Source organism: Dasypus novemcinctus, chromosome 13, assembly GCF_030445035.2.
Source record: "Dasypus novemcinctus isolate mDasNov1 chromosome 13, mDasNov1.1.hap2, whole genome shotgun sequence".
NCBI classification, from domain to species: domain Eukaryota; kingdom Metazoa; phylum Chordata; class Mammalia; order Cingulata; family Dasypodidae; genus Dasypus; species Dasypus novemcinctus.
Window position 1 is genome coordinate 94,382,145 of NC_080685.1, and position 23,716 is coordinate 94,405,860.

Here is a 23,716-nt window from a genome sequence, read left to right on the forward strand (position 1 = left end):
TTTATTTATTTTTAAAGATACATAGATTACACAAAATGTTTCATTAAAAAATATAGGCAGTCCTCATATGCCCCACTCCCCACACCACCCACTTTTCCCACATCAACAACTTCTTTCATTAGAGTGGTACATTCCTTGCAATTGATGAATACATTTTGGAGCATTGCTACACAGCAAGGATTATAGTTACACTGTAGTTTACCCTCTATCCCAGTCCATTCAGTGTGGGTTATGACAGGATATATAATGTCCTGCATCTGTCCTTCTAATGTCATTCAGGACAACTCCAAGTCCTGAAAATGCTCCCATATTACACTGGGGGAACTTATGGAAGAAATTGTCACTGAACATAAAAGATAACAGATCTTATGGTAATGAAAGACACAGTGAAAAAGAATTTATCTTTTCATTTGTATCTTATTTGTTATTTATTTATTTGTTATTTATTTTTTTGGCTTTGTTTTTGGAGAGGTTTTGAATCACAAAAGTGTCACAACTGGCAGGGGAGGATCACTGGTATGGGGTGTCAGTGATGGGGGGATGTATGGAGAGTGGTGCACCCGGGGTATGTCTCTATCACATATGAATATGTTCAAGTGGTCATGGGGTATTGACTCAGTGGATGGAAATCCACACAATAACTGAAAGAATATTGAATTCCCATCTGAGAAGTTCTGCTACATTCTCTGAGAGAGCAACAAGAATTCTCTGAGTACATAGGCAGTGCCTAGTGAAGGAGGACAGACCATTATGCCAGGCCCTTGACATTGAAGGTTGATCTTGTAAAATTCAAACTTAGTCTAATATTATATATTGCCTAAGAGTTACCTCCTGAAAGCCTTCTTTTTGCTCAAATGTGGACTTTTTCTAAGCCAAACTCGGCATATAAACTCACTATCTTGTCCGCCATGGGACATGACTCCTGGGGATGAGTCTCCTTGGCACTGAGGAATTATTACCAAGCACCACCTAGTGATACATTTGGAAAAAGCCTTTGACCAAAAGGGGGAAATAATAAATACAAATGAGCTTTTATGAGTTGGGAGGTCATTCCAGAGGTTAGGCTTGAGCTACATCTGCTCCCCTTCCCCCCATCCCTGGTATTTTTGGTGTAATATTTATGTAATCTAAAACTTCTTTAAAAATAAAAAATAATAAAGAAATTGAAGCAAAAAAAAAACTATTGAAAAATCTCTGAGCACCCAAAAATAATATTTATTTATATAAAGCCATGGATCTGGTGGGGGTTCTTCTGGTCTAGGCCAAGCTAAGCTAACCTTGGCTACATTTGTTCATGTGTCAGCAATTAGGTACAGGATGGACAGGGGCTGACTGGTCTCGGATGGCCTCATTTGTGGCTACTCTCCTCCACAAAATCACTCATGCTCCTTCAAGTTCATATGGTATGCCCAAGAGAAGGTTTCTTGAACCTTAGGCTCATAATTTGCACACCCATTATTTCTGTTGTACTCTATTGTCCACAACAAATCATGAGACCAAGCCCAAATTCACAAGGTAGGAAAACTGAATTCACTTCTTCGTGGGATGAATATAAGGAACGGAGGAGCGTTTGGTGAATTTTCAAATCAGTCTACCAGTCTTTCTCTTGGTGGTCTGTAAGCAAGATAAGAAAGATGCTCAAATTGTTAAGGAAGGCTACAGAAAAGGAAGGATTCTTCTGAGGGCAAAGTCAACAACCTAAAGAACATTGGACTGGGGAGCTACTTTCAGGCAGCAGAACTGGGGTCTACTCAAGGAAACCTCCCTAGCTCCAGGGTGGGCACATCTGGAAACATTTTCTCAGCAGGATTTCAGAATTGCTGTGGAGAAGTGCTTTGCTGTTGGCCTCTCATTATTTCCATTTTTGAATGAAAGTATTTGTTTTGCTTATCCTATCCCTATTCACCACAATATTTTATGTGTTGGGGAGACAGATACCACATCTTTTTATTTCACAGATCTCTGTGCATCCAGACCTGATGTCAATCATTAGATCCAGGACTTCCAGTGTGATACTGTGATTAGATGAAGTTTGTACAGGTCTTGAAAGAGACTGAGGGAATTTCATGGCAGAGATGCAAATTGTGACCAGAAGACATAGTCATAGATTGACTACAAAACTGGCTAGAATTCTTCATCCTCAAGGAGTTCAGGTCCTTGGTCATATGTTTTTGTAGCTCCTTCCAACAATTGACAGAATCTATTTCCCCACACTTTGAACCTTGGCTGGTGTAGACTTGCTTTGTCCTATAAAATTCATGATGTGATGGTTGCCAGTTCAGAGCCTAGGACTTGAGAAGACTTGCCAATATCCACTATCTCATTGCAGACTCCTGCCTATGCCTTGAAATGGGAAACTGAATATGGAGAAGAATATAGTATGAATTAAAAGGCTAGCATGATCAGGAGAGAGGGAGAGAGAAAAGAAAGGACAATAAGATAAAGAGTTAGTAAAAGATAGAAAACAGAATAGAAGTGTTAGAAATAAAAAGCCAGAAAAATTAGGGCTAACCAAAGAGAAGGAATGTAAGAGCAACAACAGAAGGTGGAAGGTAGAAAGATGTAGGAAGGAAAAGAGATAGTGTTGGAGGCTAAAATCAGTACACACAGAAAAGAGGAGGTTGAGGATGAGGAAGCACAGCAAACAATAAACAAGCCAGCAGCACCTAATTGAAAAGGAAAAAAAAAGAAAAGAAAAGAAAGAAGAAAAAAAGGGTGGAGGGGGGTGATAAAGAGGAAGAAGGAAAGACAAGATAACAAGAAAAAGAAAACACAAGCCCTCAAGCAAGGAGTCAACCAAACAACTTAAAACAGACTTCCCTCTTAAGCTCTTATTTAGGGAAAATAAGAGACCCAAGGGAAGCTAATACAAGGATACTATCTATGCTTTCCTTGTCTCAAAGTATCAGCTAATAACCCAGTGGGAGCTGGGAACTGAATCAGAGTTCTTGCACATTCAAGTCTGAAACACTGGTCACTAAGCCACGCCCTCCCTCCCCTGTCAACCAGCTCCTCAAAGAAAGTCCCCTTCCAGGGTCAGGATAGACTTTGCAATTGAATAAACTGATTAGGGATTTGCTCTTCCCCCTTTCTCCCTTTCTCACTTCCCCCTCTCTCAGGGCAGCAGGAAGCCCCTGTGAGAGCTCCCCTCCAAAATTCAAATGGGACCCTGGTGAACCAAATCACCATGGAAAATAATGACTCTCAGTCTCTTTGAGAGAGAGCACCCACACCTTGCCTGGGACCCTAAATATGCTCTTGGAAGTCTATCAAGCACTTCCTACTGTCCTCCTTCCTTAGGTGTGTTACACAGCATTAGTTAATTGGCTCCACCTTCTCCCAGATGTGGCCCACAGAGGTTAGGTAAATCAGGCTGCCTCAGCAGATTCACCTCTCCCCTCTTCCTGGTTTCTCCTCAAGCCAGCTGGTATGCTCCTCAAAGCTCAAAAATGGGTCCAGACAATTGAACTCGCACTTGTAGGACCCCTCTCCACCCTTCACCAGAACCCTCTCACTCTTGGAGTTTTTCTTCTCCAGCTGTGTGACTGGTGAGTTGTGGAAAGCCACCACTTCTTGCCCTGGGGGATGGGCAGAAACCCGGTTTTACCTTGAGCTATCACTCTTCTTGCCATGCTGCGGATGGATGTCCAGCAACCTCCTGCTTTGTGGGTTCCCAAAACAGCTCACTCAGGCAGGATTTTGTCCCCACTCAGCTGGGTTGTTTTTTGTAGGAGCTGTGATGTGGATGCTATCACTCTGATGCCATCTTTGGGCTACAAGCGTAGCCACCTCCAGACATGTCCAGATGTACTGCCTCCTCAGGACTCTGGAATACTGCTCCCCTATGCCTTGAGAACAAGCCTGACTGGCTTGATAAAGTGATAAGAGAAATGTGACCCAGTCTTTCCTATCACTCTTATGACAGCCAGATGTGTGAGTAAACCTATCCAAGACTAGTCAGTTCATAGTTTATCCACTAGGTGATGAAAGATGCATGAGCATGTGCAGCTGAGGTCAGTAAGTGCCATCTAGATGACATGTTGATCCATGAGAAATAATAGTAAGTGCTTAATTTTCTAAGCTATTGAGTTTGTGTGTATGTGTGTGTGTTACTCAACAGTATCAAACTGATACACTTTCACTTCATTCCTCATCATTTGGGAAAAAAAAGTTTATCAATTGTAGAGCACCACACATACAGAGTGAAGATTCACAGGAGAGAGTAAAATTATATATAAAATTTGACTCTACCAGCTCAGTCATCTCCACATACGTTAGCATATTATGGTTGCCTCTTTTGAAATAAGTCCAAGCTTGCATCTCCCTTCAATACACTGTTTTGCACTCTTTAAATCACCAACAGTCTTCCTATCAGTGTCTAGGAATTTGTCTAATAGCATGAAAAGGTGCATAGAAAACCAGTGGCTTTGAGCTTTTGAAATAGTAAAATATTGAGATTCTGCCAATGACAATTGTTTAAGAGAGAAGGAAAAGAATGAGAAACAACTATCTGGAGAATTCTTTGCAGGTGGAAACCCAGAAATACCATGCAAATGGCCTCTAGTATGTCAAAATATGTTATTTTGCTATTCTTGATACTTGCTTTTAGCAAGAAAGCCAAGAATGAAGCCATTAAGAAGTAATGGGCAGCAACAAAGGTCCCTCATTCTCAATACTGACAATGTAGGTGTTTAGAGTATGGGGACTTGAGTATGAGTAGAAAAGTGTGATGATTTCTAATTCAGCACAGTTTGCTTCTTTCATACAATATGAATATAGGAGGCAATGTGAGCAAGATGAGAGAGAAACAAAAAAAGAGAAAGAAAGGGGTAAAGGAGGTGAAGGAGAAAGGAAGACATCTTTTTAAAAGGAAAGGAGAAAGACATGAAAAGTTGAAAATTTAAAGAAGGAAAGGAACTTTCCAGCCCTTGTTAAATTTGAGTGCTAGCCATTATTTAAGTGGTCCCTTTGGATGGGTTGACACCTTGAGCATTTCACTTCTAGTTTGTTTATATTTATAAACCATAAAGTCAAGCCCAAATTTCTGCTAGAAAAGCACTTTTAAAGGCAGTGAGATCTTATCTTTCATTTTCTATAGATCAGTTTTGCAGCCTCTTGAAGTATTTATAGTTTTAATACATAACCATAAATGCCCCCTAAACAAGGAATATTGCACCTTTCGATTACTATTATCGCTTTATTGCTCCTCACAGCCATAAATTAGCAGCATCCTCCGGCATTACTGAAGGAGCACTGAATTAGGTTACGATACTTGTACACAAGAACCTATTAAAGCTTTGCTATTTCTTAAAAGTCTTTATAGTTTTCTAGTTTATCCTAAAAGTGTTTCAATTAAAGAACTACTTGCCTGTTCAGTAATAACCCTCCTGTTTGAGATAGTATAGCAGTATCAGGAAAGAAAAAACAAGATTAAGCAGTAGAAAATTGGAATATAAAACATTAAACATGAAATTACTATAAAAAGAAAAGCAGGAGTTTAAATTATGAATATTAAAATCACTTAAATTGTTTAACATTTTATTTGATCAAGCTGATACACACACATATATATCTATATATCTTTATCAAGTTTATAGCTAAGCTTATATAGACATCTATGTCTATATATTGTGTTTACCTGTAAGTTTCTAGTGTCATCTTTGATATTTTTAATGGAGTTCCTATCAGTATGACCAATTATTGAAAAAGTTTATCCAACAAGGCTATAAGGATGACCATTATGATGATTACAGCACCTTGGAGATAAACAGTATGCAGAATATCATTACAATTACAAAATTAAATATAATGACATAGAAAAAGTTAATGGGAGCCAGGAGGTCTACTACTTGAAAATGGCTCTACTACTACTCACTTGTTTGCCCTTAGTAAATAACTTTACTTTTTTAGTTCTGGGTTTCTTTGCCTTTCATGAGTTGATAAACACTAGCTACTCTGTAAGATATACATTTTAAATATGTAATAAATAACTGCTAGTCCTTGTGGAATATAAAAACTAAAAAATCATATTGCTTATCCTCAAGTGACTTACAGTTCTATGCATTTAGGGATTTAAAGTGCAAATGACACTAATTAGTATGTGTAAAGTCATAAGAGACTGTCATTCCCTCCGTTATTAAGAGAACAAGCCAATATATGCTATTAAAAAAAAAACTAACAGGTTTTGTAGGTATGTGTGTTTCCAGGAGCACTCAAAAACTGAGGATTAAAAGAAGTCTAAACTCCAGAGAGTGAAGAGCCTTTCCTAAAGGAATGACATCCTACAACTCTTCTCATCCCTGGTAGAATGATCATCAAGAGACTCTTGCTCTCTTTTTAAAGTGGACAGTCCAGATAAGTCACAAAATTTAGTTTCTTGAAAAACCCATTGGAGTGATGAGAAGCAAAGAAACTTAAATTCCAGAAAATGACAAGTGTCTCTGAAAAAAAGAAGAGACTCACAGCTGCTTTTAAGCCTAGAAATGAATGAGGAATAATCCATAGGAAATGAGGGTAAGGAGAAACCATACACATTTTGAACAAACTTTTAACTTTTTTTCCTTGACCCGTCACAGCGTACAAGGGATATTAAGCCAAAGGCTGAGAGAAAGGCAGGAAAACTGAGTGATATCCTCCTTTTAGGCTGACAGGGCCTTCATGAGATGAAGACCATTTGAGTACTGCAGCAACTTTCCAGAGGCTGTGGATGGGGAAGGCATTCTGACCTTATACAGCATGTAAGGAACACCTCCAAAGGCTAAGGGCAGATTAGGTTAGTTAAAATAGATCTTCCAAAGTGCAGATATTTGAAGGTGACACAGGAGAGCAAAGACTACCCAGTGGCCCAAAAAGCTAGCAGGTTGCCTGGAAATAGAGACAGATCTCTCATAATTTAGAAAGCTGACAGCTGGGATGCAAAGCAAAATGTGGTATCCAAACTTCTTAAGAGTTCAGATCATAAGCTTTACAAGAAGTAATGTTCTGATCCTACCTTCAAAACATTTGACAATAGTGGTAAATTGAACCTAACTAAGGTTTTGACAAATGCCAAATCCAGCTCAATTATAGATTAACTTGACTTAGTCTTCACAAACCAATTGTCTGACAGAAGGATATGCATGTACAATTTGAGGGGCAAGATTATTTCATTCTCTATTTTTCTTTTACATAAAATTCTGGAATAGAATAAAAACTTGTGAAATGTGCAAAGAAACAAGAACATGAGAACCATCTGGTCAAGAGAGAAACAGTCAATGGAAGCAGACACAGAGATGCCCAAGATACTGAAATTATCAGAAAGGGAATTTGAAAGAACTATTAAAATACATTCATGGATATCATGTTTTAAAAAGATAGAGGATTTCACCAGAGAAATGGACGCTACCTTACTTTGCTAGTCTGCTATGACAAATATTACAAAATGAGCTGACTTAACAACAGGAACATATTGGCTTATGGTTTGGAAAGATTAGAAGTCCAAAATCAGGCATTATCAAGATCTTGTATCATGGCTTGCATCTCTGCCTCTCTTCTCATGAAAATCTCTGTCCCTTTATCTGATCTTCCAGTTCCTGCTGACTTCCAGCTTCAGGTTCCCCCTTGTCTTCTCTTTATAAAGCTCCCAATAATATGGATTAAGGACTACTGGAATTGAGTTGGGCCATACCTAAATAGAATCTTAAAAGACCCTATTCACAAATGTGTCCACACCATAACTGATAATACATCTTCAAAGGGTCCTATTTAACAATGAATTCACACCTACAAGAATGTGGATTAAGATTAAGAACATATTCTTCCAGTCTGAGTTGACCCCTTTATTCAAGGTCTTTTTCTAGTTACATCATCAGTGGGTGCTTGGTAGTAATCCCTCAAGCCAGGGAGGCTCATCCCCAGGAGTCATGTCCCATGCTGGGGGGAAGGTAATGTATCTACATGCTGAGTTTGGCTTACAGAGTGGCCACATTTGAGCAACATGGAGGCTCTCAAGAGGTAACTCCTAGGCACCCCACAGCTCTAGGTCCAGTTCATTTTTCAGGCACACAGTCTCATAATTGGAGTCATTAGTATTAAGGGCTCATCTTGGGCCGTCCATCTTTGTTGGTCTTTGCCATTGCACTTGGGGGATTGTTGCTGTTCCATTGGGGAATGTGATAGAGCTGCAGAATATCTCAGCCTATATGTAATATCAGGTGTTAAAAACTGCTTTTTGACTTTGGATAAAAGGGGGAAATGGAAAGGAAAAGTGAGTTTATATGGCTATGAGTCTCCAAAAAGGAGTTGGGAGGTCATCAGAGGGGTGATGCTTGTGCATACCGCAGCAGGGTACCAGAGACAGCCAAGGTAGATGAAAACCCAGGTGCTGGTTCTCCTGAGGGCTGCAGAGACCCACAGGTTCTATGGTCATAGCAGATGGCTCTGGAGTTCAGGACCATGTCAGTTGGCCCTACTTTGGAGTTTGTGTTCCTGAGTGTGATGGAGTTGGACTCAGATATGACCTTTCTACATATGCTTCTTCTATTACTTTTACTGGACCTGTGGTTGGTGTTTAGGTTGGTGTATATCTCTGGACCATCCATGTGATGGCCAGGCTCTGGGCCTCAGCAGTCTTGTGGCTTCTACCCTCTGGTTTGTTGGACCTACCCTGGCCAGCTGACAGGGAGGTGAAGAGGGTCAACCACCACACCATGGAGCCAAAAGTGCCTACAGCAGCAAGCAGGAGAATTGCATCCATCATCCATGTGGAATCTAAGCCCCCTCTTGATGTAGAGGGAGACTAGACATAGCCATCCCAGGTCCACAAGATGGAGGAAGAGAGTATGGATTAGAGTGGACTTACTGGTGTTCTGCTGGGGAACTATTGTGATTAGTAAGGGAAGAAATTGTAGTAGTGATGTGGAGAGGGTGGCCATGGTGGCTGCTGATGGTTGGGAGAGGGAAGAAGAGATTTGGTGTGGGGGCATTTTCAAGATTTGGAGTTGTCCTGAGTGGGGCTGCAGGGATGGATGCAGGACGTTGTGTATCCTGCCATGGCCCACTGGGTGGACTGGGGGAGAGTGTGAACTACAATGTGGACCACTGTCCATGTGGTGCAGTGGTGCTCCAGAATGTATTCGTGAGGTGCAGTGGATGTGTCGCAATGATGGAAGAGGTTGTTGATGTGGAAGGCGTGGGGTGGGTGGGATGGGGGGTATATGGGGACCTCATATTTTTTTAATATAACATTTAAAATAAAATAAAGAAAAAAAAAAGATTGAGAACATGCCTTTTGTTGGGGTATGTAATTTAATCTACCACAGACACCATGATAAGAACCAAATAGATCTTTAGAGGTGCTCTCATTAGTATTCAGCTGAGTGATAATCAGCACATGTATGTGAGCTAACTCCATGAGGCTAGGCTAACCTGACAGAAGGAGATACATCATTCTTAATAGCTTTCACAGAACCAGAGCCAGTTTGTGTTTCCACTAACAAGAGAGGGTGTTCAAGTTTGCAAAAGCTGTGGAAAACAATATATTAATACCAGAAATGGGTTGGCTTTTACAGTGGGGATTTATTAGGTTGCAAGTCTACAATCCTGAGGCCATGAAAGTTTCCAAATCAAGGCACCATTAGGCAATGCCTTTTCCCTGAAGACCAGCACATGGAGGCATCTGGTGGGCCCTCCCATCTCTTCTGGATTTCATTGCTTCAGCTTTACGCTTCCTTTCTCCCAGTTTCCATTAATTTCAATTCCTTGTACTCATGACTTTCTCTCTCTGCTCTTTTGGTTCTTTCTCTGTCTCTATGGCTCCCTCTCCATATTCATCTCATTAATAAAGGACTCCAGTAAGAGGATTAAGACCATCCTGGATCATGCCCTACTGAAATAATGTAATCAAATGGAAGGTCCATCCTACAATAGATTTGCACTCACAGGAATGGATTAGCCCTATGGATGAGATCTTTTTTGATGTACATTAAAGCTTGAAACTACCACAGAGGGGAAACCTTAAAATTCCTGAGACTCTAATAGAATAAGCAGAAGAGTTTTCAAAAGTGGGATAAAATTAACCCTAGAGTAAAGGCTTCTCTGATCCCAACTAACAAAGCTTATCAGGAAGCCTTGAAACAATTAAACCATTTCCAAATGCCTTAAATACATTCCAGAACAATGCTTAAGACTGTTTATTCAAATTCAATAAAGTGAAAATCACAATGTCTATCACCCAATTTTTTAAAAAGCCAGTCACACAAAGAAGAAGGGAAATACGCTTTCTAGTGATACAGATGGCAGAATTAGTAGGCAAAGGCATCAAAAAGGTATAAGAATGCTGATTGTTGAGTAGAGACAAGAAGATATAAAAAGAAATAATCAAATTTCAATATATAGAAATATATAAAGCCTGAGATAAAATACACTGGATTGGATTAATAGCAAATTTGATATTGCAGAAGAAAAGATTAATGAAGTTGAGGACATAGCCAAAGAAACTATATAAAATGAAATACAAAGAGAAAAATGTCTGGAAAGGGGGAAACAGACAGTCAGGGAACTTGAAGACAATTTTAAGTAGCTTAAACTATGTGTATTTGGAGTCATCTAAGAATAAGAGGGGTGTGGTGGTTTGAAAATATATGTACCCCAGAAAAGTATGTTCTTTAAATTAATCCATCCCTGTGTGTGTAAATCCATTATAAGTAGGATCTTTTAGTGATGATACTTAAGTTAAGGTGTGTCCCACCTCATCAGAGTGGCTCTTATTCATCTTACTAGAATCCTACATAAGAGAATGAAATTCAGAAAAAGAAAGAAAGCCATGGAAGCAAGAAGCTGAAAGCAACAAAACTCCGGAAGAGGAGGGTGAGACCACCAGATACCACCATATTCCTTGCTATGTGACAGCAGAGTCCAGGATTGCCAGCAGACAGTCTTGGGAGAGAAAGCACCACCTGATGATGCCTTGATTTGGACATTTTTTCAATGACCATTTTTTCCCCAAATTTGATGAAAATTATAAACCCATGGGTCTAAGAAATTTAATGTAGCACAAGCACAAGTTGAAAAATGATGTGAATGAACATAACAATCAAATTGTTTAAAACCAATGATAAAAAAGAAGACAGAGGGGAAAAAAGACAATATAGAAGAACAATATTAAGAATGAAAAAAATTACCCTGTAATAATGCAAGCCAGAACTCAGTGGAACAGTATCTGCAAACTCTGTAAAAAAAGAATGATCACCTACAAAGCATTGTCCCCAAAACTATTTTATAAAAGTGAAGGCAAAATATGTATTTTTTTCAGATATGCAGAATCTGAAAGAAATCATAATCACCAAGATGAGTATTTAAGGAAAAAGTAATTCTATAAAATTATACAAAATTTTGTAGGATACTGGTAAAACATTCTAACAGAAAAATTTAAATCACTAAGTACTTACATTAAAAAGAGTAAAGAAAGCTCTCAAATCAGTAATCTAAGCTCCTGTTTCCAGAAACTAGAAATAGAAGAGCAAAACCAACTCAAAGCATGAAGAAGAAAGGAAATAATTAATGAAGTTAAAAACTTAAAAGCAAAATAAAACAAAGAGCTCTCACATTGAAGAAATGCATAAAATTGATAAGCCTTGCCAGACTAATTAGGAAAAAAGAGAAGACACAGTTTATCAAAATCTATCCAGAAAAAGTAAGGAAACAACACTGCAGATCCTACAGGTATTAAAAAATTATAAGGGGATAGTATGAATAATTTTATGTCAATAAGGAAAATGATAAATAAATGAAACTAACAGAATGGGATAAAATAGTTGCAAATCATATATCTGATAAGAGTTTAATATCCATAATATAAAAAGAACTGTGACAACTCACCAACAAAAAGACAAAGGACTCGAATAAACATTTTTTCCAAAGAAGACATACAAATGACCAATAAGCTCATGAAAAAATGCTAACATGTTTAGTCACCAGGGAATTGCAAATCAAAACCACAATGGGATATCCCTTCATATCCACTGTGATGACTATTTTTAAAAACAGGGAAAATAACAAATATTTGTCATGATACAGACAAAATGAAATCTTTGTATACTGTTGATGAGTTTGTAAAATAATGTAGCTACTGTAAACAAAGTGTATTGCTTCCTCAAAATATTAAGCATAGAATTACCATATGATTTGGAAATTACCCTTTCAAATATATATCCAAAGGAACTCAGGGACTTAAACAGACATATTGTTTTGCTAGATAAAATGCTTTGCATATATATATGTATATAGATTGATATGATGACTTAATCAAGTCAAGCATAAGAAAGCAATACACAGACATATTTATTTTATTACTTATTTTAATAATTGGAAGAATATAAAATAAGTAAAAGATTGTCTACAAACAGCAGTCCAACTACTACATCATAATCCTTTATGATTTACATACATACAGATACAAGCTCACCAAACTGGGGGACACACACACTGACATACCTGGCCCACCTCCAGCCAGAATCCTGATTGGATGCAATAAAAACATACATATATGCATATCTAGTTTAATAAGTCTATCCCGACTATTAGAGTGAGAAACAAGAATAACATAATCTATAAAAAGATTTAAATCAATATTGATCAGAGTCATAAAATTACCAAAAAATAGAACAGTCTTACATACAAACTCATCAACATCTAACTCATGGCTGGGAAGCCCCAAATCAGCAGTTGACATCAGTCTTGATTGAAAACACCCTCTCCTAGGGTAGGACCTCAACTGGTCTGACCAGGGACTGTCCCTTTTACTGAATTCATAATCAATGAGTTTGATACTATAGATGCCAACTTGTGAGTACTGCATCAGTTTCCAAGGAAGTGGCCAGCCTCCTCAGGAAAGACCACGATACTCCCCAGGCAGTAATTCCAAGGTTTATGTGTTAGTCCTGAGAAAGTGGTCAGCCTCCTCAGGGAAGAGCACACTACTTCCCAGAATGCACCTTCTCTGTTATTTGTTACAAGACATCCCCAATGTGCCCACTGTTCTACTTCTCATCACTTCTCTGAAATATGAAAAGTGCTGACCAGTGAGGCATCAGTGTGCTGATTAACAAAGCTTCCTACATGACAATTTCATTTTTAGGTTTGAACCGTTCTCATTAAAATTTTTCCCAATATATATATATGTGCACCAAAGTTCATAGTAGCATTATTCATAGTAGCCAAAAGGTGGAAACAATCCAAGCATCCACTGACAAATGAACCTTAATCTTTATCTCCCACATTATAAAATAATGAACTCAAATTGATGATAAGTCAAATGTGAGAGCTAAAAGTGGAAATCTTCTATTAGAAAATAGGAGAAAATCTTTAGTGAGTTTTGGTTTGGCAAATATTTCTTAAAACTCAAAAAGCAGGAACTATATAAGAAAAAAAGAAATCGGAATTCATTCAAATGTTAAAAACTGTTCTTGCAGGCATTTTTACTAAAATTAAAAGGCAAAAACTCAGCAAAGAAACTCACTACCTTCCCCCTATGTGGGACATGACTCCCATGAATGAGATTCCCTGACACCGAGGGATTATTACCAAGCTACAAACAGTGATGCATATAAAAATAAACCTCAGTCAAAAGGAGGAGGTATTTATGGCTAACAGATTTTAAAGTGAGTCAGGAGATCATTCCAGAGATTATACTTATTCAGGTTTCAGGTAGACTTCACTAACTGCCACAGTAAACAAAACCTCAAACAAAAGTTCTCCTGAGGGCCTGGGGACATCTGGCTACTGTAGCACACAGCTGCATGAAACCAATGCCCCTTTGGTGGGCCCTATTTGGGAATATATGATAATCTATTTTCCCAATATAACAGGGATAGATTCATTTATAAATTCCTTACCGGCAATTCATCTATCCCTTTTATTGAATTTATAATTATCACTATACTCATTAAATATATGTCATAGAGACTTTAATATTTGAACTGTTCATGTACTGATTGAGTCCTGAATCCAAGCAGAGTTGCCGCCAACACCTACTCTCCAGTTCTTCAGACTTTCTCAGGACAACCAACAAAATGATGATGATGGACAAGTCTTGTCCCAAAAAACAGAGAGAATTTATAACTGCAGGAAAAACAGTTCTTTCAATCTTCCTATAATGTCTAAGCCCCCTCTCAATCCGAAGCAATCAGAGAAGATATCATCCCAAATTCCTTAAGATTGAAGAAGGAATGAAACATAAAGGGGGGTGGGTAACCATGGACCAATGTAGATTTATTGCTACTGTAGGTATTATCATTATCATACGGTAATAGAAAGACTCTTAACAATGATGTAAAGATAGTGGTTACCTGAGGTTCAGAGGGGAGGGAGATAGATGAATAAGTGGAATGCAGGGCATTAGAATTGTTCCGTATGATCCTTTAGTGATGGATATAAGACAATATATGTTTGTCAAAGCCTATAAAATTGTACAGTGCAAAATGTACATCTTAAACTATAGACCTTGATTAGTAAAAATACTTCAATTTAGTTCATCTATTGAAACAAATATACCTCACTAATGTAAGATGAGTTTAATAGGGGAAAATTTGTATGTGAGTGGATGATATGGGACTCCCTTATACTTTTGAAGTAAATTTTCTGTAATTTAAAATTTCTCTAAAAATAAAGTTTATAATGAATGGCAAAAATCAAAGGAAAACACATATCTGACAAAAGGTACGGCTAGAACATATTCAAAACACAACTCTATAATTGGAAGAGCAACAATGCAATTTAAAAAGAAGCAAATAATTTGGTGGGGATACTTCACCAAAGAAGATAAAGAGCCCTTCACTGCATGGTAGAGCCTGATGCTACCCCTGCCGCCTGCACCGCCACCCCCTGCCCAGCATCCGCAGCCACCGCCTGTTTTGCCACTGCCTTGGTACATCTGTAAGATTATACCACAATCTTCAATGAGTACACATATTCCTCAGGTCTCTGGTGTTCTTGGTCACACATTCAGGGAGTTTCTGAAGGGCACTGCCAAGATAACTGCCAGCCACAGCATAACCTCTATGCAGACATGTGCATTGTAGAAACTAATTACTCCACCAGAAACCCCCAGAAGAGTGGTTAACCTGGACACAGAAGTGGTGAATTGAAATCCACAGAGTATTTTACGAGGTTTCTGATTTGGGTGGAGTAAACCTCAGTGCACTTCTTTATATTGCCTCAGTATTGAAAGAAGAATCACTGCTTCTTATTAGGGGGTTCATTTCATTTCCCATTACTCCCAATTTCATATGCAAAGCATTCAAGTGGAGTATCTTGAAGTAGACTTCAGTTTCTTTGCATCGTTTCTGTGCTCGTTTAAAAAAAAATTCTTTCATGCCCTATTGGTTGTTTTTTAACTAAATTAAAATGGCTCAACTGAACCGCCCAGTTCCTGTGGATGTCACATATGAGAACATGAGATTTCTTATCACACACGATCCAGCCAGTGCAAACTTAAGCGAATTTTTAGAGGAACTTAAGAAGTATAGAGTTACCATAATAGTAGGAGTATGTGAAATAATTTATGATACAGCTCTTGTGGAGAAAGAAGGCATCCATGCTGTTGATCGGCCTTTTGATGATAGTGCACCACCACCAATCAGATTGCTGGTGACTGGTTATTCTTGTAAAAATTAAGTTTTGTGAAGAACCTGGTTACTGCATTGCTGTTCATTGTGCTGCAGGTGTTGGGAGAACTCCAGTACTTGTTTGCCCTTGAACTGATAGAAGGTGGAAAGAAATATGAAGATGCAGTACAGTTCATAAGACAAAAGCAGTATGGAGCTTTTAACAGCAAACTTTAGCGTTTGGAGAAGCATTGTCCTAAAATGCAGCTGCAGTTCAAAGATTCCAATGGTCACAGTAACACCTGCTGCATTCAATAAAATTCGGGTGCCTGATACTATTGCCTTGAAAGTGGAACTTGAGAGAGGCCCTAATTTGTCGAACTTATTCAACATTGGTGAATAAGTCTAATGAAGCTTACACAGGAGACTGAAAAGCAATTTTACCACACTACAAATTTGAGAGAATTGCAACCTCAGTGGCTTACAGTCAGTCTATTTGTATTCTCCCTGGTAAGCATTTAAAATGGGCTCATCAGGGGAAGTGGCTGTGCCTCAATCAGTTAGGCTCCTGTCTACCATAAGGGAGGCCCTGGGTTCGTGTCCTGGAACCTCCTTGTGAAGGCAGGCTTGCCCCCATGCTGCGGAGAGCTGCCTGGCCAGGGCACCACCCAGCCTGCAAGAGCCACAGACAGCCGACTCATCAGGGTGATGCAACGAAAAAGGGAGACAAGCGAAAACACAAAAGAGTGCACAGTGCATGAACACAGAGAGCCAACAGCAAGCAAGCTGCAGGAGGGAGGGGAAATAAAATCAATAAAAATAAAGACACAGAAGGAAGCCCAGAGAGCAGACAGCACACAAAAAGCCACAAGGTTGGGGTGGGGGGTGGGGGGGTGGGGAGGTGGGGGGGTGGGGAGGGGGTGGATAAAAAAAAATGGGCTCATCATTTGTAACAATTGACCTTTCCTGAAATCATGCAATATTGACTTATGAGTCTTCCTTAATTCTATTTCCATTCCAGGATCTTATCAATATATAAGAAATTTTGAGAGATACGTTTCAAAATACCTAGCACAATACTTTTATGTTTTTAGTGTTATACAGAACTTAAAGTCCCAGGAACTATGAACACTCTAGACTTTGTGTGGTTTACTCCTTCAGTCATTTCAAACATTGGAAGTAGGGCCTATATAGCTATTTGTCCACTTTATATTTCCGTCTCCCACATTCATACCAGTATACATCAGGTTTGCATAACCATTGAATTTTGTTGGGATTTTTATGAGTCTTATGGTATTTATTTAATGTCTTTAAAATCTCATTTTGTGACTTTAGAGAAAAACTCCATTTTGGAAATCCACATTGTATAGATGCACACATGTCTTTAATGTCTTCAGAGAAAAAAACCCTTACAGTTAATTTAATGCTTGCACTTTGGGGCACAACTTAACTAGGAGGTCTGACAAATGAATGAGAAGGGACTATTAAATATTTTTAGTAAAATGTTGCTTTCATTTTGTGCAGAACATGTAGAATATGCTATTTAATGAATTTTTTTAAAAATGTAGACATGCTTTGTTATAGTCTACAATAATTCTTAATCACAAAATTTCCAAAATTCTTATAATTTTTTTCCATATCTATTGGAAGTTGTTTACCAGCTATTTTGTTTGAAGTGTGATTTTTTTCCCCTTCTCTTCCCAACCTCTTACAAAGAAAGAAGTAGTTTTCTGCTAATGAATTCAGGAAACATCTAATATTTTATATGTCTTTTGAGCTGTGTAGCATAATATTTGGATACTTGGTAATTTCTTTTATTATGTATTGATAAAATGGTGATGTGTATTAATGTTAATTCAACCAAAAATTTATACTGTCTGGGAATGTGTGGTTATAGTTCTGTGGAAGAAATAATTTGTCAGTGTTTACCAGCTTGTAAAAAACCTAGTGAGAAAGCTTAAACAGCTAAATAAATAATGAAATGAAAAAAAAAGAAGATAGAAATGCAAATAGGTACAAATTTCAAAAAGCAAAAAGTTGTTCTACATCATTAATCACCAGGAAAATTGAAATTTAAAATTGATATCAATATTCTCCATCTAAAATGACTAAAATATAACAAAAGACTGATCTTACTAAGTATTGGCATAGTCATAGAACAACTAGAACTCTTACCCACTTCTGATTAGATGTTAAGTGGTACAACCACTTTGGAAAACAGTTTGATAATTTCATGAAAAGTTAAACATATACCTTATGTCATAATCATCTCATCCCTAGATAAATGGAAGCATTTATCACACAAAAAGAAATAGAAATAAACCAAATGTCAATCTGCAGGTAAATGAATAAACAAATTGTTGCATAACAAACGCAATAAATTATTATCCAGCAAAAGATAAGCAAACAACAACAAAAACAACCAAACCTGAATTACTGATAAAGTCAATATTATCAGTGACTTCAAAATAATTATGCTGGGTGAAAGAAGCCAGACAATACAGGAACACATGCTATAATGATTCATGCACATAAAATTTGAGTAACATTTCCAACTAATTTATGGTGACAAAAAATAATTCAGTGATTGTCTAAGGACAGGAGTAGAGTGATGAAAATATTATCAAGGGGCATGAGGAGACTTTTGGGGTTATGGAAATGTTCATTCTTTTGATTTCACAAATGTGTTCATATGCCAAAGTATAGCAAATTGGGCAATTTAAATGTGTGTTTATTTTACTTCAATTATATATTGAAGTGGAATTATTTTTAAAATAGGTAACCAAGCTAGGAATATAAGAAAACTTCCTTAATCTAATAAGAACTTGTCAAAAACCTGCTGTTACCATCATACTTAATAATCAGAGTGAATGCTGTCCACCTAATATTGGAAACAAGGCAAGGATGTCTCCTTTTACCAGTTGTATTTAACACTGTCATAGAGTTCCAAATGAGTAAAAAAAGGCAAGAAAAAAATACATTTTGGAAAGGAAAAGGATAAAACTATATTTATTCACAGATAACATGGCCATGTAGATTAGAAAATGCAAAGGAATCTATTAAGAGCTAAGACATGTAATAAGTGAGTCTAACAAGATAGTAAAATAACAGGCTAATATGTCTACCTGCTAGCCATGAAAAATTAAAAATTGAAATAATAAATATAATACCATTTGTTCTAGTGTCCAAAAACGAAATATTTGGTGATAAATTTAAGCAAATATGTATAAAACTTGAAATTGAAGATTGTAAAACTTTTTTGATAGAAATTAAAGAAGACCAAAATAAATATAGATTATATAACAGACTTCAGTCCAGAATGGACTTACACATTTTTGGTAAATTGATTTTTGATGAAAGGGATGAGGTAATTTAGTAGGGAAGTGAGAATATTTTCCATAAACTATGGTGGAATGATCATTCTTCAGGAATCAAATGAACTTCAACCTTTACCTCTCATCTTAAGCAAAAACCAATGTAAGATAAAAGCTAAAACTCTAAAACTAATAGAAGAAAAGAATAAAGAAAGTTTTTTTCTGACATGGAAAAAGCCTCTTAGAACACAGAAATCATGATACAGGAAAGAAAAGTGGATAAATTGTACGTCACCAAAAGCATGACTTCTGCTCTCCTGAAGACACCATTAAGGAAATGAAACGGCAAGCCACAATCTGGGAAAATACTTGTATCTGACAAAGGATATATAACCAGAAAATATAAAGTCTTACAATTGAGTAAAAGAAATATATATCCCATTAAATCAATAGGCAAGAGGTTTGAAAATATGATTCCAAAAAGAAGATACAGAAATGGCCAATAAGCACATGAAAGTGTGCTCAACATCATTAGTTACTTGGAAAATATAAGTTAAAACCACAATTTCATTCTAGTTCATAATATTAATTCTACTTTATAATATTAAAATGGCTAAAATTTTAAAAGAACTGATAAATCCAAGTGTTGAGCACCTGGAACTTATACATTTCTAGTGGGAATGTAAAAGAGTAGAGCCATTTGGGAATTTTTTTTTTTTTCTGTTTCTTAAAATGTGACACATACCATATACCTAGTAATTTCATTCTTAGATATTTATCCAAGAAAAATAAAAGTATATGTCCACACAAAAGCTTGTACTAAATATTCATAATGCCTGTATTCATAATAGCTAAAAACTGGAAAACAACTCAAAAGTTCTTTAAGTATGATATAACCATACAATGGAAGACTACTGAGCAATAAAAAGAAACAAACTGTGAATACTTGCAACAACATGGATGAGTCTAAAAATTACTAAGCTCTATTAAAGAAGTAGGCACAGAGGGTTCATCATATGATTCCTTTTACATGAAACTCTAGAAAAGACAAACAGTAAAGAAAATCAAGAAATTCAAAAGTTTGTCCTTTTGAAATATTAATAGATTGACAAACTCTTTGCAAGACTGCTCAAGGAAAAAAAAAAGAAATATAAATTTCCAAAATCAAGAATAAGACGACATCATTAAAAGCCAACAAAAAGTAAAACAGCAGTGAGATATTAGGTACAATTTTATGTCAATAAATTCAACAAATTAGATGAAATATATAAATTTCTTGGAAAACTTATCTTTGTAAAAAGTGAGATGAAATAGAAAATTTAAATAGTCCTAAATCTATTAAAGTACTGGTGAAGGAATCCCCTTTCCCTTTCTGGAGGAAATCCTTTTCCCCTTCCTTCTTCCGCATTGTGCAATACTGAAACGAGCTGCTTTCCGCTAATGCAGCCCTTGTCCTTGGGTATCTGTGTGTGCTGAGGGCTGCAGGGGTATGTGCCAGTTAAGAACTTGCTTGTGCAAGTCAGCAGGCTAATCTAAGATAGCAGCCTTGCCTCAGCCTGTGGCCATTTATCTCAGCTAACAACAGCAAAATTTGCTTCTGTACTCCCGCTTGCTTCCTGCCCCCCTATATAAGCCCCTGAAAAGCGTAGTTGGGGCCCAGAATTTGGAGACTGAACTCTCCTCTGGGTCCGCGTGCGCAATAAAACCTGAGTTTCTCCGTTTCTCCGAGCACGCTTGGGTTTTTCGGCCGGACCTGGACTTCTTCTGCAACAGTACTTGAATTTGTAACAATACTATGCTCACAAAGAAACTTCAAGCCTACCTGCCTTCACTGGTGAATTCTATGACAGTTTTAAGGAAAGAATAGTACCAGTCTCACATAAACTCTTTCAGAAAAGAAAGCAGGAAGGAAGGCTTCCTAACTTTTTTGTTAGACTTCATAAACCTAATATCCAAACCTGATGAAGACATTACAAGGGAATAAATTTATGGCTCAACATTCCTCATGAGCATAGATACAAAAGTCTACAAATAGTATCAGCAAATAGTATCCAGAGGTAAATAAAAAATATAATGTATCCTGACCAAGTGGGATTTATAAGGGAACTAGCTTAACATTAGAAACATCAATCAATATAGCTCATAATATTAACAGAATAGAGAAGAAAATGTATATGGCATCTCATTAGATGCAGAAAAAGCATTTGACAAAATTCAATAGCAATTTATGATGACACCTCAAAGCACATTAGGAAAAGAAACATCCTCAATCTTTTAAGACACATTTTTGAAATACCTTTGATCTAACATCATTTTAATGGTGAAATATTGAACACTTTTTCCTACAATTAGAACATTTGAATGTAACATTTACAATAGCCTAAAAAAGTCATAAATGTATTAATAAACTTAATGAAAGATACATGCAATTTCTAAACTGTAAGCTACAAAATATGGCTGCAAGAAATTTTTAAAAACCTGAGTAAATTGAAGCAGGCTGGCTCAGGAGAGCGGAGGCAGCGGGGGAGCACGGCTGCGGCCGTTTTGCAGCGTGGAACAGCTGCGCAGTGATCAGCTCCCCAAGAAGGACATCATCAAGTTTCTGCGCGACCACAGTTCAGATCGTTTCTTGCAGAACGTAAGTAATTAGGAATCATTAAAAATGTGGTCAAAACAGCTAACAAGGACCATTTGGTTACAGCCTATAATCATCTTTTTGAAAGTAAGCATTTCAAACGAACTGAAAGTTTATGGACAGTGTCAGAGTACGTGAAAAATGTGAAGCTTAGTGAAGACAAACCCAAAGAAACCAAGTCTGAAGAGACTCTGGATGAGGGTCCATCAAAATACACAAAAAGAGAGACAAAACCAACTTCCCCCAAAACGGAGCTGTTGTTCACTGCTGGTACACAGGAACACGACAGGACAGGACTGTTTATGATGCTAATATTCAAACAAGTTCAAAGAAAAAGAAAAATGCCAAGCCCTTAAGTTTTAAGGCTGGAATAGGCAACGTTAACAAAGGATGGGATGAAGCACTCTTGACTATGAGTAAAGGAGAAAAGGCTCGACTGGAGATTGAACCAGAATGGACTTATGGATAGAAAGTACAGCCTGGTGCCAAAATTGCACCAAATGCAAAACTCATTTTTGAAGTGGAATTAGTGGATATTGATTGAAATATCAATGCTTCAAATCTAAAGACATCAGCAATGTTAAAACTTGGCCTCGAAAAAATGTATGTAATTAATTTAGAGCTGGCTGCTATTGTGTGTAAGGGAAGAGTCAACTGGAAAATTCAAGGCGTTAAGTTATACTTGTTTACTTGATTCCCAACTTTTGAAAAATGTAATCCCTTAGAAATCCCTAAAAAGTCTAAAATATTTTACTACAGCTGTGTAAAATACTGGTTAAGGAGAACTGATTTTCCTTTTTCCTCATATTGTAAACTAAAAGTTCAATACAAATTTATCCAGTGTCTTGATTTGACTGGTTTATTTCGTGTTAATATGGTAATATTCTTATTAGGTGAACCAGGACTAAGTATCTTTTCAGAATAGGGAGTAACTTAGAGTAAAACTGTCCGAATTAGGGCTGTGTCATGGACGCTCATCTTAAAATCTCTACAATGAGTATTTCGGTATAAAGCTTGAAAAGTAAAAAGCTAAAAGATCCAAGTCTTGGCAAGAAACTGATATTGTCAAAGTCAAGAAAAAAATGCACCTCAAAACCAATGAACCACTAATAATGATGAATATAAACTTAATATTAATTTATTACCCCCCCAAAATAAATTCATAAACAATTATTGGCTGAGTCACCAGTTTTATTACAAAATGAAGATGATCAGTTTGACCAAAATGAAAGCTTGCTCACAAGTTTTACATGAATATTCTAAAATACAAAGTCTCCTGGAACAATACATCAATATGATTTTCATTTTTAAAAGGTATGCAAACATTCCATTTTCTCACTTATAATCTCTATTTCAAGTATTTAATAATGTACCTTTTCTGCAATTAGTTCCAAATTCACAATAAGGATAATTTAAATAAACAGAAAAACCCTTGTCAACAAGGATTTAAAAATCAGTCTTTTTACAGAAGAGGAAAACCCTTAATAACCAGTCCTTATATATTTTCAGAAACTTATACTACACTGACATGATTTGCAGTCAGCTTTCTTCCTACCCTTAAGGCTGCAAAACTGTTGCAAATGCATTGCAAAAGAATTCTAGATCACTTAATGCAAAAATAAAAAAAATAGTTCTCCAATAAAAAGTAAGTTTTATAAATGGTAGGAAATAGTATCTGTGGTAAGCTACTAAGTGACATTTTCCATATTACTAAATAAATTATGTTAGAGAGAAACAGAAAAGACATGTTTCCAAATATGACAAGCTTATACTATGTTTACCATTCTTCATTTAAAGAAAAATAATTCCATACATTCCATTCACACCATCTGAAATTTATATCTTCCCATCAATTTGGAAGGGGAGGATAATACTGTCCATAATTCCAGGGATTATGATAATTGTACTGAAAGGAAAAACTAGTAAACATGTTAGCACATCAGAACTATGGATGAGCTTCACATGTAAATATATAATCAAAGCAGATATGTTTAAGAAAATGAGAATGTGTTCAGTGCTGAAATTCCAAGTCTGAACAGCAAAAGACAATAGGCCTACAGTATATTCTACAATCTGGAACAGAAGTCAATAGTTATTTTGTTTTTTTAAAATAAAACTATGCTAATTTATGCTTCTAATGTAATCTATGACCAAAATAACCCAATTACGTAAACTTACTTGATACC

General features: G+C 36.8%; 2 pseudogenes; both read left to right on the forward strand.

Annotated features, from left to right (window-relative positions):
- The first annotated feature begins 15,381 nt into the window (after window positions 1-15,381).
- Window positions 15,382-15,899, forward strand: LOC101440383 (protein tyrosine phosphatase type IVA 1 pseudogene; annotated as a pseudogene).
- Window positions 15,900-18,943: 3,044 nt separating this feature from the next.
- LOC139436164 (peptidyl-prolyl cis-trans isomerase FKBP3 pseudogene) lies at window positions 18,944-22,329 on the forward strand (annotated as a pseudogene).
- The last annotated feature ends 1,387 nt before the right edge of the window (window positions 22,330-23,716 follow it).